Raw genomic sequence first — 11368 nt, 5'->3', positions numbered from 1 at the left:
AATACAATTAACAGTTAATTAAAATAAAAGTAATTGSATTTATTAGCGAAACCTCACTAAAAAGCTTCTCTGTTTTGAATGAGATTTAAATCAATATCTTCCARTTCTAAATGGAGATCTACAGAGATGTGTGTGGATCACAAAGGCCTAATTAACACRGTGATTACACCAGGGACCTTGAACATGTTCTCTACAAACAGCATGGGAGTAACTGTTTTCACTGCTATGCACTGTGAGTGCAGCCTTTCCACAAGTAAAAGAGTGGAATTAATGGGACATTTTGTTTCATAAACAGTGCAACAGCATTGCAATATTTAAGCTATTGTATACTGTGTTTTATAGGATTAAAAGTCGTGACCACTACTGATGTGTGAAGACAACRGCACATGTCATTATTTTACCTTTTGTATAAAGAAAAGAAAGAGCAAGAAGCAGTTGTTCAGCATAATTGTTGCATTTGGTTGTGATTTCTGTGCCTGTCAGATAGCAGTTAGCAGGACTATTAAAGTGCATTAGCTCTCTGCTGGTGTTTAATGACAAACAGACATGGTCCATATTCATCAAGCAATTATTTATACCACGACCTTTTATAGAGCTGTGAATTACCCTTAAGACTTTTGCAGTGAGTGATATTTCTAATAAACTGTTAATTTTGCTCCATAASTTGTTCATATTTTTAAGTTGGGAAACTAAAAGCTGTGAAATTAAACCCACAGTGCAAACTGTGAAAATGGGATCTATGAGACTAGGACACAGTTTCAGGTCACCCTAATGTAATAAAAGCGCATCATGGCAGCAGAAATTAAGGAGACCTGGAGATATTAATATCTGCACAATAGACTTCTATGAGAATAAATGGAAGTGACCTGCCAAAGTAAAGGATGTACACAGATTTCTTCRATGGTGCCGCTGGGACAGGCTCAGAAATGGCATCTGCATCAACTTACCCTCAGATCTTCAGCTGCATCAGCTCTGTGAAACATCTCTGTCCCTCACGACTGCTCTGTCAGCTCCTTGCCATCAGGATGGGGCTGACACAGGCTCTCAAGCTTCCTTGTGTTAGCAACACATTCTTCTCCAATTCAAAATGTAGAAGGAAAGGCTGGGGGTCAAGTCACACACTTCTCAGTAAGGCCAAATGAGCTCTGGTGCCAGTGGAGGTGCTGTCTCAGAGAGGAGCACACGGTCCAGATGCATCTGGTTCCTGTCACAACATTCATGTCCTGAAGCAGAAACTTTCCTAGGCTTTGTTCAGCTCTGCCAAAGGGCCTAATTTTACAGGTACTTCACAAACAAATGCTGCAGACGGGCATCTGGAGAGCTTATCATGAGAGTGTTTGAGATTAATTTCCCATTAAGGTGCCTWAATGCTTTAAGGAGAAAAATCTGATCCTAAATGACCTTAAGTAGCTTTTCCTGATTTTCAGAACTGATGGATGCTCTGCAGACTCTGTCCACCAGAATGCAGAGTCATGTCCTCCCACCAGGCTTCCCCCRAAGAGTGCCACCAACATCCTCCAGACTACCAATTGCTATGAAATGCCATTGATGGCCAAGCCAGGTGCAGGGTGGATCAAGCCGGGTGCTATTGAGACTCAAATGGCTTCTAAACCTGGAGCCACAGAGARRAATCATGGAATCATTAMGGTTGGAAAATATCTCCAAGATCATCAAGTCCAACTTCCAACCAAATACCACCATGCTCACTAAACCAAGCATTGCCAAGTGCCACTAGTAATTTTTTGGAACACATTKAGGAATGGTGATTCCATGATGGGGACTGTCACTGACCATTGTATGATGATGGGTGATACTCTTAAACATATTTCTTCCTAACTACAATCTCCTGCTGGTAGATGGTTGGGTAGTGTGCAAATATAATAAGATTATTATTTGGCCAAGTGGATCTTCTACTAGCAAATTCCTGCTTTTCTCTAATAGGAACCAAACCCAGAAGAATAAGACAGTATTTCTCCAGGACTACTGACTTTATTGCTGCCTTCCAGCRCAAAGCAATTTTTCAGGAACAACARCTTCCAAAAATAGGGTTCAGAATAGAAACACTGATTTTACAGTTTTGAACAAGAACCTTATCATTCGCATTTCTCATGAATGTTTTATAGCTCKACAATTTTCTGTTCCTCAGCAATGTACACCACCAGAAATCTTACCTCATTATGYGCCTTCTAAATGGATTTTCATCTTCTTCTCTATGCAGTGTTGCCTCATAGCATGTAAATGATTTAGCAAAACACTTTCAGGTTTGATGCAGCCTATTAAAATGTAGGTTATATTCACTCAGCAAAAACTCATTTCTTTTCTTACCTGTTGCATTGTGGCCATCCAAATTCCAGACTAAGAATCTTCAGCATTTCAGTGGTACAAGGGCACTGGGGTTTCCTGGATGTTGAGCTGAAATAACAAATTAATTTTGGAGCCTGCAACTCCTTTTGACAATGCCCTCTGACCTCCAAGAGGTACAGCAAAAAGTGGGGCTCTTATTTTGCCTTGCTTGGTGCCATCTAGCACCCTGGGAAGGGATGGATGATCATGTTTCACCCTGTAGAAAAAGTGCCGTATCAGGCAAATCCTAAGCACATTTTATCTCTATGCATAAAGCAGCACTCAGGGAGAAAGGCAACTGAAGCAAAGCACCTATTCCAACCTCTCTAGCTCACATAATCATTTCAAACTGGCATTTATTGGTGAAGTTAGCACTGGCTGTTTCATTGCTAGCAGTATGCAACTCTGAAAATAATGATTTGGAAATGTGGTGTGGGTTTTTTTTTCCAATGTACCCACCAGGAAAAAATTAGAGTAGCACAATAAAAACTTCAAAACTAGGCTGTTATGTTTTCTAGCTGTCCAYAGAGAAAAGTAAAAATCATCTTTTTTTTTTTTGAGAAAAGTGCTTTTGTACAATCTTGCAGTATCTCACAATCTAATTTTGTTTCAAATCGCATCTCCCAAGAAAGTACCAATAAGAACTTAAAGAGAGCACAGTACAGATCATATTTCTGTCATGAAGAAAAATTCTAATATGCTTTCAAGGCTGTGGTGATTCTAGTTCTTAGAAAGAAATGGAACAATTACAGTACATGGTGTTTTGGTGCTGGGTCACCGGAAAAGATTGATACTTTTGCCTTGCATTTAACGCASTGGTATATCTCCACTTGCTTAAGAACACAGTAATACTGCTGAATTCAATTGGTTTGTTACCACTTCTTGAAATATGGGATTAAATGACAAAGAAGGAAAAGATTTCTCACTTTGAAAGACCACAGGTGATGAGGAAATATCAGCAATATTTTGTAAGTTCTGATATTATTTGTAAGTACTGATATTATTTCTCTGTAACAGAGCCTTCATGGCCTTCCTGTTGACAATATAGMTGTGTGTGGACAAAAATGGGAAGGTACACCTCCTGAGAGTGACAGGACTTTCCAGGAATACTTCTTAATTTTTTAGGCAATTRCCATGTAATTTTTACACCAATTAGTGAGCTACTCGGCAAGATGTCGCTAATTTAGCAGAACACTCTTGAGAGCCTCTTCCAGATAATTTAGCAGTAAACAAGGCTTAAGGTCATCTGCAGTGGGATGCCATGTAAATCCTCACTTTGGTACTTCCCAGCCCTAGAAAGGACTTTGTTTTAGTGCTGGCTAAGAGGCCAACATGCAACAAAGACCTGAACTCCTGGCTTGTGGGAAGGAGACACCAATGTTCCCTGAGTGATCTCAGCARTGGATAAGAAGGCTATGAGTCAAAAATTATTTCTTTGGAAAGGGATTTCCATAGGTCGTTGGATTAACCCTCCACTTGRAGCAAGAACATCTTAGATGAGACTGCTCAGAACCTTGTCCAGTCACACTCTGAATACCTCCAGGAGTTGAGATTTCACAGTCTCTTAGAGTAGCTTGCTCCAGAGTTTGGCTATCCTCAYGAGAAAATGTTTTCTTCCTATTATCCAATGGAAATACTTCTTGCTGCAACCATGTGTACCTGTCCTCTTGTCCTATGCCTGTGCACTTCTGAGAAGAGTCAGAACAGAGTCCAAAAGAGAGGAAATTGATAGACCACTTTGAAATAAAGATKATTTCTGATAAGATGCCTAGATAGGTAAATGGTAGTAGACATTTCAAAGACCAAGAGATAACAATTTCCCTGAATGGTCAGGAAAACTGAGATAATGTGAATTCTGAGCTAAGCCAATAAAAGATTCGTGGTTCTAAGACCACTAGGCATTACTACCATTCATTCTGTTCTGGCATTAAAAATAACCACTGCCATAAAACTTCACTCTTCTGAGGTGCAAAAAGCTGAGTTTTATCGTAGTCAAGGCCCTCACAGAGTTCCCTTTCTGCCAAACCAGGCTCATCTGAGAGAAATTGCTGAGACGAAATAGAGCAGATGATAGATTGAGTGCAGGGCAGGAAAACCAGAAAGACTAWTTCAGGCAGCCTCTGGCAATGGTGCCTAAAACCCAGCTCTATGAAATGATGGAACACCTTTCTCAATGGAAGTGAATATAATTCTCTCCAGGGGGATGCATGTAGGAGGAGAGTGAGATTAAGGTGAAAATTCAGTTTCTGTTTTTTCTCTTTGGGGCGCCAGCAAATGAGGATGATTAGACAAAAGCATTTGTTAAGTTGTCTCTCTCCTCTCAGGTTGTTCTGCTCGGTTTGCCACCATAGACTGAAACAGAGACATWTCTACAGTATTTCACAGAATCACAGAATCAGTCAGATTGGAAATGTCCTCCAAGRCCATCGAGTCCAACCTTTGACCAATCCCCATCTCTTGKCACTAAATGCCACATCCAAGAAATTCCTTGAAYGCTTTCAGGGATGGTGACTCCACCACCTCCCTGGGCAGTGMGTTCCTGTGTTTAACAACCCTTTCCATGAAGAAATTCTTCCTGATGTCCAATCTGCCTCTTCCCTGGCACAGCTTGAGACTGTGTCCTCTTGTCCTGTCACTGATTGCCTGGAAGAAAAGACCAACCCCCACCTAACCACATCCTCCTTTCAGGCAGTTGTAGAGTATGCAGTCACCCCTGAGCCTCCTTTTCTCCAGGCCAAAAACCCACAGCTCCCTCAGCTGCTGTTTATTTAAATCACCCTCTGGACTCTTCACCACAACATGTGTGTGATTCTGAATTTGTCTTGGAGCTTGGGAAGAAGATGTCAATAAACCCAGCAATGTCTTCAAACTCAGGTGTTTTGTGCATTTCCACCCTTCCAGGTCTGAGTAGAAATGCCAAATGAATGCCAATATGAAACCTGACACMAAGGCTCCTGCAGAGCAACAGAGGTTCTCGAGGTCCCAGGAGCAGAAAGAYACCCAATAGCCTCTGACTTCTGTAGTCCCATGATGAGCTCTTTGAAGYTGTTTGGCTATTGTAAAACATTTTRAGAGAAATTCTTGYCACCAMCTGAAAAGAATTTAACCCTTAAAACTGACTGGGCTGTGAAGTTACTTTCAGAAAGGCCATTGCAAAAGAAATTGCATCCTTGAAGRCTGAAGAATCCTAAGAATGTTCTACTGAAGATAGAATCAGAAGTGTAGCAGAAGAAAATGGGGGAAAAAACCCTTATTCCATGGAAAACTTTGAGAACAGAGACACCCATACCTCTCCACATCAGACAGTACCAGGTATACTCTGCTTTATGTGCTCACAAACAGAGCATGAGAGGTAGGTATGAAGCCAGCTTTACGGGTACTGTGAGAACAACAAAAAAAAATGATCTGGTCTTTTAGGCATTATTACTGAAGGAATATGTATCTCAGTATAGGAATGTGGCTCTGGTTTATCTCTTGAAAATGGATCTGCTAAAGTCAATACTGGAAATACCTTTCTTCTTCTGAGATATTTTTCTCTGTGGAAATTGTCAATGAATAGGCTGGATGCCTCCAAATTTCTTTGTGGTTAAGAGTACTTGAATTAGTTGTACACCCTTTGCTGGCAGCATAGGTTCTTGTAGCCAGGGAGCTCCTTCATCCAGTGTGTGTGTATGCAGGTCTCAAAGGGCTGTTACCCTTTTTCTGGGTGACCAAAAACATCTGAATTTTAAGAAGGAATAAAGAAGGCCAGGCTTTGAGTGCTGGCCACCTGCTAGATGGCAGAAATATCCGACAGACTGGCACCCAAAGTTTTGTTTGTCCTGAAGGCTTGTYTGCCCAAGACAAGGTGAGCCTTTTACAGCAGCCATTTGATCAGCTGCCATTGCTGACGAGGCAGAGCTCCATRTAAGAGATAACAAGGGCTCAGTACTCATCAGACATCGTCAGCAGCACAGCTTGAGAAATGACAGGCTTTACATAATATATGAAGTTGCAAAATTACATATGCATTTTAAATCCTGTTCAGAAAATTAGCATTTGTGTTGACTGGGCATTTTTCAAGACGGAAATGTGATGGTCCTGTGACCTAGCACCAGGTAAAACATTGCATCATAAAATCACAAATGTACTGTGCATTTCTGGCTCTGTGCCCATAAAGGAAGAAGAAACAAAACAGTCAAAGCAGAATTATAGAATTTATAGATGTATTAATTTTGTATGCAAGGTTGCTATTTTTAATAATACTGAATTTGAACAACCTGGTCTAGTGTGTGGCATCCCTGCCCATGGCAGSGGGTRTTGGAACTAGAAGASATCTTTAAGAACCCTTCCAACCCAAATAATTCTAGGATTCTATGATTTTAAATATCAGCCCTGGGAGAAAAGATGTARTATTACATCTATAAATTTATAGATAAATGTCATGGATTAAGCRGGGAATTGTACAATCGATACAGAATGACCTGGGGCGCTCAGATATGCCTCACAAATGTCAGGTCTCACAAAACCTCCATGATATAGAGAAAAACACTCTCATTTACCTTTTATATGGAGGGCAATTGAAGTTTCCAGAGTCAGAGGCCAGGAATCCCTTTTCTTGTCATCAGATATTTGATCACTTTGTGACCAATGAAGAGAGAGGCAGCTCCAAAATAGGAGCTGGTCTTTAAGTCAAAACTACTTTCTGTGATTATGCTCTTCATTTAAGCAACTCATTTAAGTTCTTAATCACACCTTGTGAGTCTCAATATGAAAGGCTTTCTGAAGTGATAGGAGCATGATGGTCTTACAAACAGGAAAATAGAGTTTTTCCAATCTCTAATATTTATTTAAATTTATAAATCTATTCATTTATATGAAAAGTTTTTCTTTAGTTTTCCTCCTATTTTTTTCATAACCATCTTTCTTATCAAAACCAAAGCAGACAAATAGATTTACCATTTAGTTCTCCTCTGTAATCACTGTTCAGACTACCTGTTGGAATTTCTCACACCAGAGTAGAAAAATTATTTRAACACTTGCTGTTACCAATCCCTGACTTCTTTGTGCAGTATTGATTATGAAGGATATGCCACAACTTCTCAGAGGAAACACATAGATCCAGAAAATTTTTTTTTGTTTGTTTTCAGCAGCCAGCTCTAGAGTGAACTTCTTCAGAGTGCTGGCTTGGAAGCAGCCATGAACTGGGACCTACCTCCAGTGTACTTCAGATCTCAAAGCTGCATTTCAGACMTGCAATAAATGCATTTCTGCTTCTTCCAACATGCAAAGGCCAGGTACAGTGTCTGCTGTAAWGGAGAGGGGATCATCTCTTCCTGCACAGCAGGTCCCCTGCAGTGACCAACAAGCCTCTTTTCAAGCATCACTGAAACATGCATACACCATCATCAGTATTTAAATAYGTTTCATATTATCATAGAAAAATTCAGGCTGGAAAGGACAAGGAAAAGCAATATTTTCAAAGGTTTTTCCTTGCATAGCTCTTTGGAAAGGGATCCTGTAATAGCAGGGGAAGGGCTTACCCCAGTGTCCCTTTAGATGCAGTTTTACCCACWCAATAGTGCAACCACTCARCAAAGGGTCAAGAAATTGCCCTGGSGCAATTTAGTTTCCTTTCTTCTATTAGGAGTAATTGTAGAGGGAGTACAGAAAAAGGAACCTCRAGTTTCTCCTAAACCCCAATTCAGAGCACAGGCTTTAAGCCCAACAGAAAAATGGAAGGAACATGAAAGTTAATTTGCAGCACAAGAGCCTTTCCAGAATTTTCAATAAAACACAAAATGCCTTGGTTGCAGGGATGCTTACAAAGCTAGGAGTGCAACAAGAAGGTAAAATGGAATTGGAGTTACTTTATTCTTTTCAATAATGAAGAGACTAAGCCTGRGTATAAAATTGTGCTTCACTACCCTGTTCGCCCTTTCATAAAACCCAGTTTTGACACTGCCTGAGAGCAGTTTATTCCACTTTTTGTTCCTACTTTTTAAAACACATTTTCCCAGCCAAGTACTGAGGTCTCTCCATTAGAAACTGAAGYTTCCAGAAGACAGGGAGGTCACAAGCAGAGCAATACCCCCACAAATACATCTCATCCCTGTAAAAGGCAAGGGATCTGTTATGTTTTGTTGGTTAAAGAACAAACAAGCATTTATAATCTGTGTAAATTGTACCATTTTCTAAAGGCTTGATCCAAAATTCAYAGACATCACTGAAGCCTTTCTACCAGATTAGTCCAACTTGGAAATCAAGACTGTTATTTGTCCTAAAATAATAGGAATAATTTAAAATAACTAAAATGAGCAATCTAAAATTATGATGAATCATTTGAAAATCATTAGAAAAATTAGGCAAAATAYAAATATTCCAATTACTATACTTTATTAGGAATAGCATAATTATTCCTAATACAATAAATTTCCTAAATCATTTACATATATACATATATATACATATCTAATGCTCCCTAAATAAGATGGTGTCTAGAATCATTAATTAAAGCCAAATGTAATCAACTATAAACCTCTTAAAATCCTTCTTAKCCTTAGGAATTCTTTCTCACTGGTGCAAATTATGGCCTGTTCTGGTGTAATTTTGTGGTTCACCAACTCATTTCATTTAGGCAATTCAACAGCCATCAAAAGCAGCAACATCTGAATGAAGCACATAATCCTCAAGTGAAAAGCAACACATGCCATTTTCAACCTCCTTAGCCATCTGGTCTCTCATCACCAGATTATTTTTAATATTCACAGACCACAGTCATGAAAACTGCTTGGGGAATAGAGCAAAAGAAAATTAATTATCATGACCTGAACTACTTCTTTTCTACATGGAGGACACTGATTGTTTAATTAACATTTTGCTTGATTGTTCTGAAAGGCTGGAGGGATTATTATCTAGACTTAATTACCAGCATTTCATAAAGCACTGCATACTCCAATCAAAAATGTTTACAAATTGATCAACTGATGCAGTATCTTTGTCTGGTGTACAAGTTTGTTACTCCTAATTAGATGTCCCTTGAAAGAGAATGCCAAAACAAAGCTTAGGCTGGTAATGACACAGTGGGCACTCACAAGGATTGACATAATTACCTCTCAAAGCTGCAGTGATGGAGCAATGTGCCATTTTCTGCTCCTCTGCATCCTGCACGCACTAGGAAATGCTCCATCAGGTGTGTGGATTGGGAGCAAGGTGTGATCACATGTGTGTGTGTGTGTTTGTGTGTGCAGAACTCCAGGTCTACACCAGAAACACCACGGGGTTGCAGAAACAGGGGGTCACGGGTGCAGGGCTGTTCTAGGAGATCCCTGGGGAAAAAGCCTAAAGCTGGACCCGAGCCAGAAGTGATTGCCATGGATGAAGAGGTGGTCACAAAGGGCACACGAGCACCCAGGGCCAGASAGGTCATGGTGTCACTGAAATACCCTCCTGCTGGGCCACAAACTGCCTGAAGGGCTCCAGCCTGGGATGGGCTTAGATCTCGCCTGGAAAACTCTTTGCAAGCTTACAGCCCAGCATCACATGAAGAAAAGTGACTCTCGTGCTTATGCATGGCCCAGGTTAGCAGTTCCTGACAAGACAGAACGTGTGTGTGCATGAGGGCAAGGAAAGGAGGGGGAGGATGAAACAGCTCAGGGAAAAGCCGTGGCACGGAGACTGGAGAGAGCTTTCCTGAAGAGAGGGCTGGAGAAAGCCTGGACACGGCTTTCCTTTTCCTCTGGAGCCCTGGTCGGCGTGTTGAGCTCAGTCAAGATGTCATCCACAGTGTCTGAGTTGGTTTCAGACAGGGCCTGGGCACTGTGCTCATCCCCCTTTGCCAGAGCTCYCCAGAGCACAAAGCACAGKCAGCCRCTCTGCTCACARYGAGCCCTGTGAACCCAGCAGGATTKCCCTTCTGCTCCAGATTCCTYCATCTCCTGGAGGCCTYCARTCTCTCCAGGAYTCCTTCYMCTYRTCCTCCAGGCCATGGTCCAGGGAGGTGACCTGTCCCTAGAGGGTGCAGCACACTGCACAGAGAGAGCAGTCCCTCCTTGCAGCGCTCCCTGGATCCTTGCTGGGTGGGCACAGGGCACAGCGGGCAGTGCTGCGCTGCTCTGGGGGGCTCTCAGAGGGTGCAGRGTCACAATGGGGGGGTGATCTTCAGGGGACAGAGGAGAGCAGAGGGGACAAGCCACAGCCAGTGGCAGCTGAGACAGAAGAAGGCACCCAGCCCATGGGATGTGCTCCAGCAGCCCATGCTCAGCTGCTTGGAAGGTGTATGGGTTCAGCTCATGGTGGGGACCGTGGCTGCCATGGACCCACAGACCTCCCAGCCAAGAGCACACTGCCTATGTGTTTGCATCCAAGCAAGAGCCCAGGAATTTGGTGACGGTCTGCAGAGTGGAGCCGGCTGTCCCTGAGATCCATCACATCAACACTGTAGGTCCCTGGTGCTGCCATCTGCTCCTGTCCTGTGCTCCTGCAGCTCAGCAGCCCCTCACTCCCAGACACAGCACACAGTCCCCCCATTTGCCCAGGCTCTGCCACACCTCGGGCTCTGCTTTGCTCTTTGGAGAGGGATGGGGAGGAGAGGAAGGGAGACTGTCATCGCTGGTCTCTCTCAAAATATTGCTGGTAATTTTGGGGGTGAGAGGAACCTGGAGGAGGCAAATCTGAAGTCAGGTGGGTTTCTTAATGAAGTCTTCCATGGCTTTAGTAAGACACTTCTGGGAAGAACTGATTAGGCATAGTAACTCAATTTCAAATACTAAGATTAGACARTGATCTAAAGATAGCTATAGTTACAGGGCTCTGTGGCATATCAAAGTTAAGTGAGGCAGAAAGGATATTTTTGTTAAAAATCAATATTATGACAATGAGGTTAACCATAAAGAGGGTGACAAAAAGCTGTACAGCCCTAGGATGCAGCGAAGTGGKTGGTAATCTGATTCCCTTCAGGGGGAAGGGAACAAAATGATTAAATGATCTTTGAAAATATTAAGATCTATGGTCAGACTTCCTAGAATAATGTGATTAATACCTTTTC

Source organism: Malurus melanocephalus, unplaced genomic scaffold (genome assembly GCF_030028575.1).
Source record: "Malurus melanocephalus ecotype Western Australia unplaced genomic scaffold, MMel_1.1 scaffold_53, whole genome shotgun sequence".
In the NCBI taxonomy this organism is placed as follows: Eukaryota; Metazoa; Chordata; class Aves; order Passeriformes; family Maluridae; genus Malurus; species Malurus melanocephalus.
Note: the sequence above shows the minus strand (reverse complement) of the source record.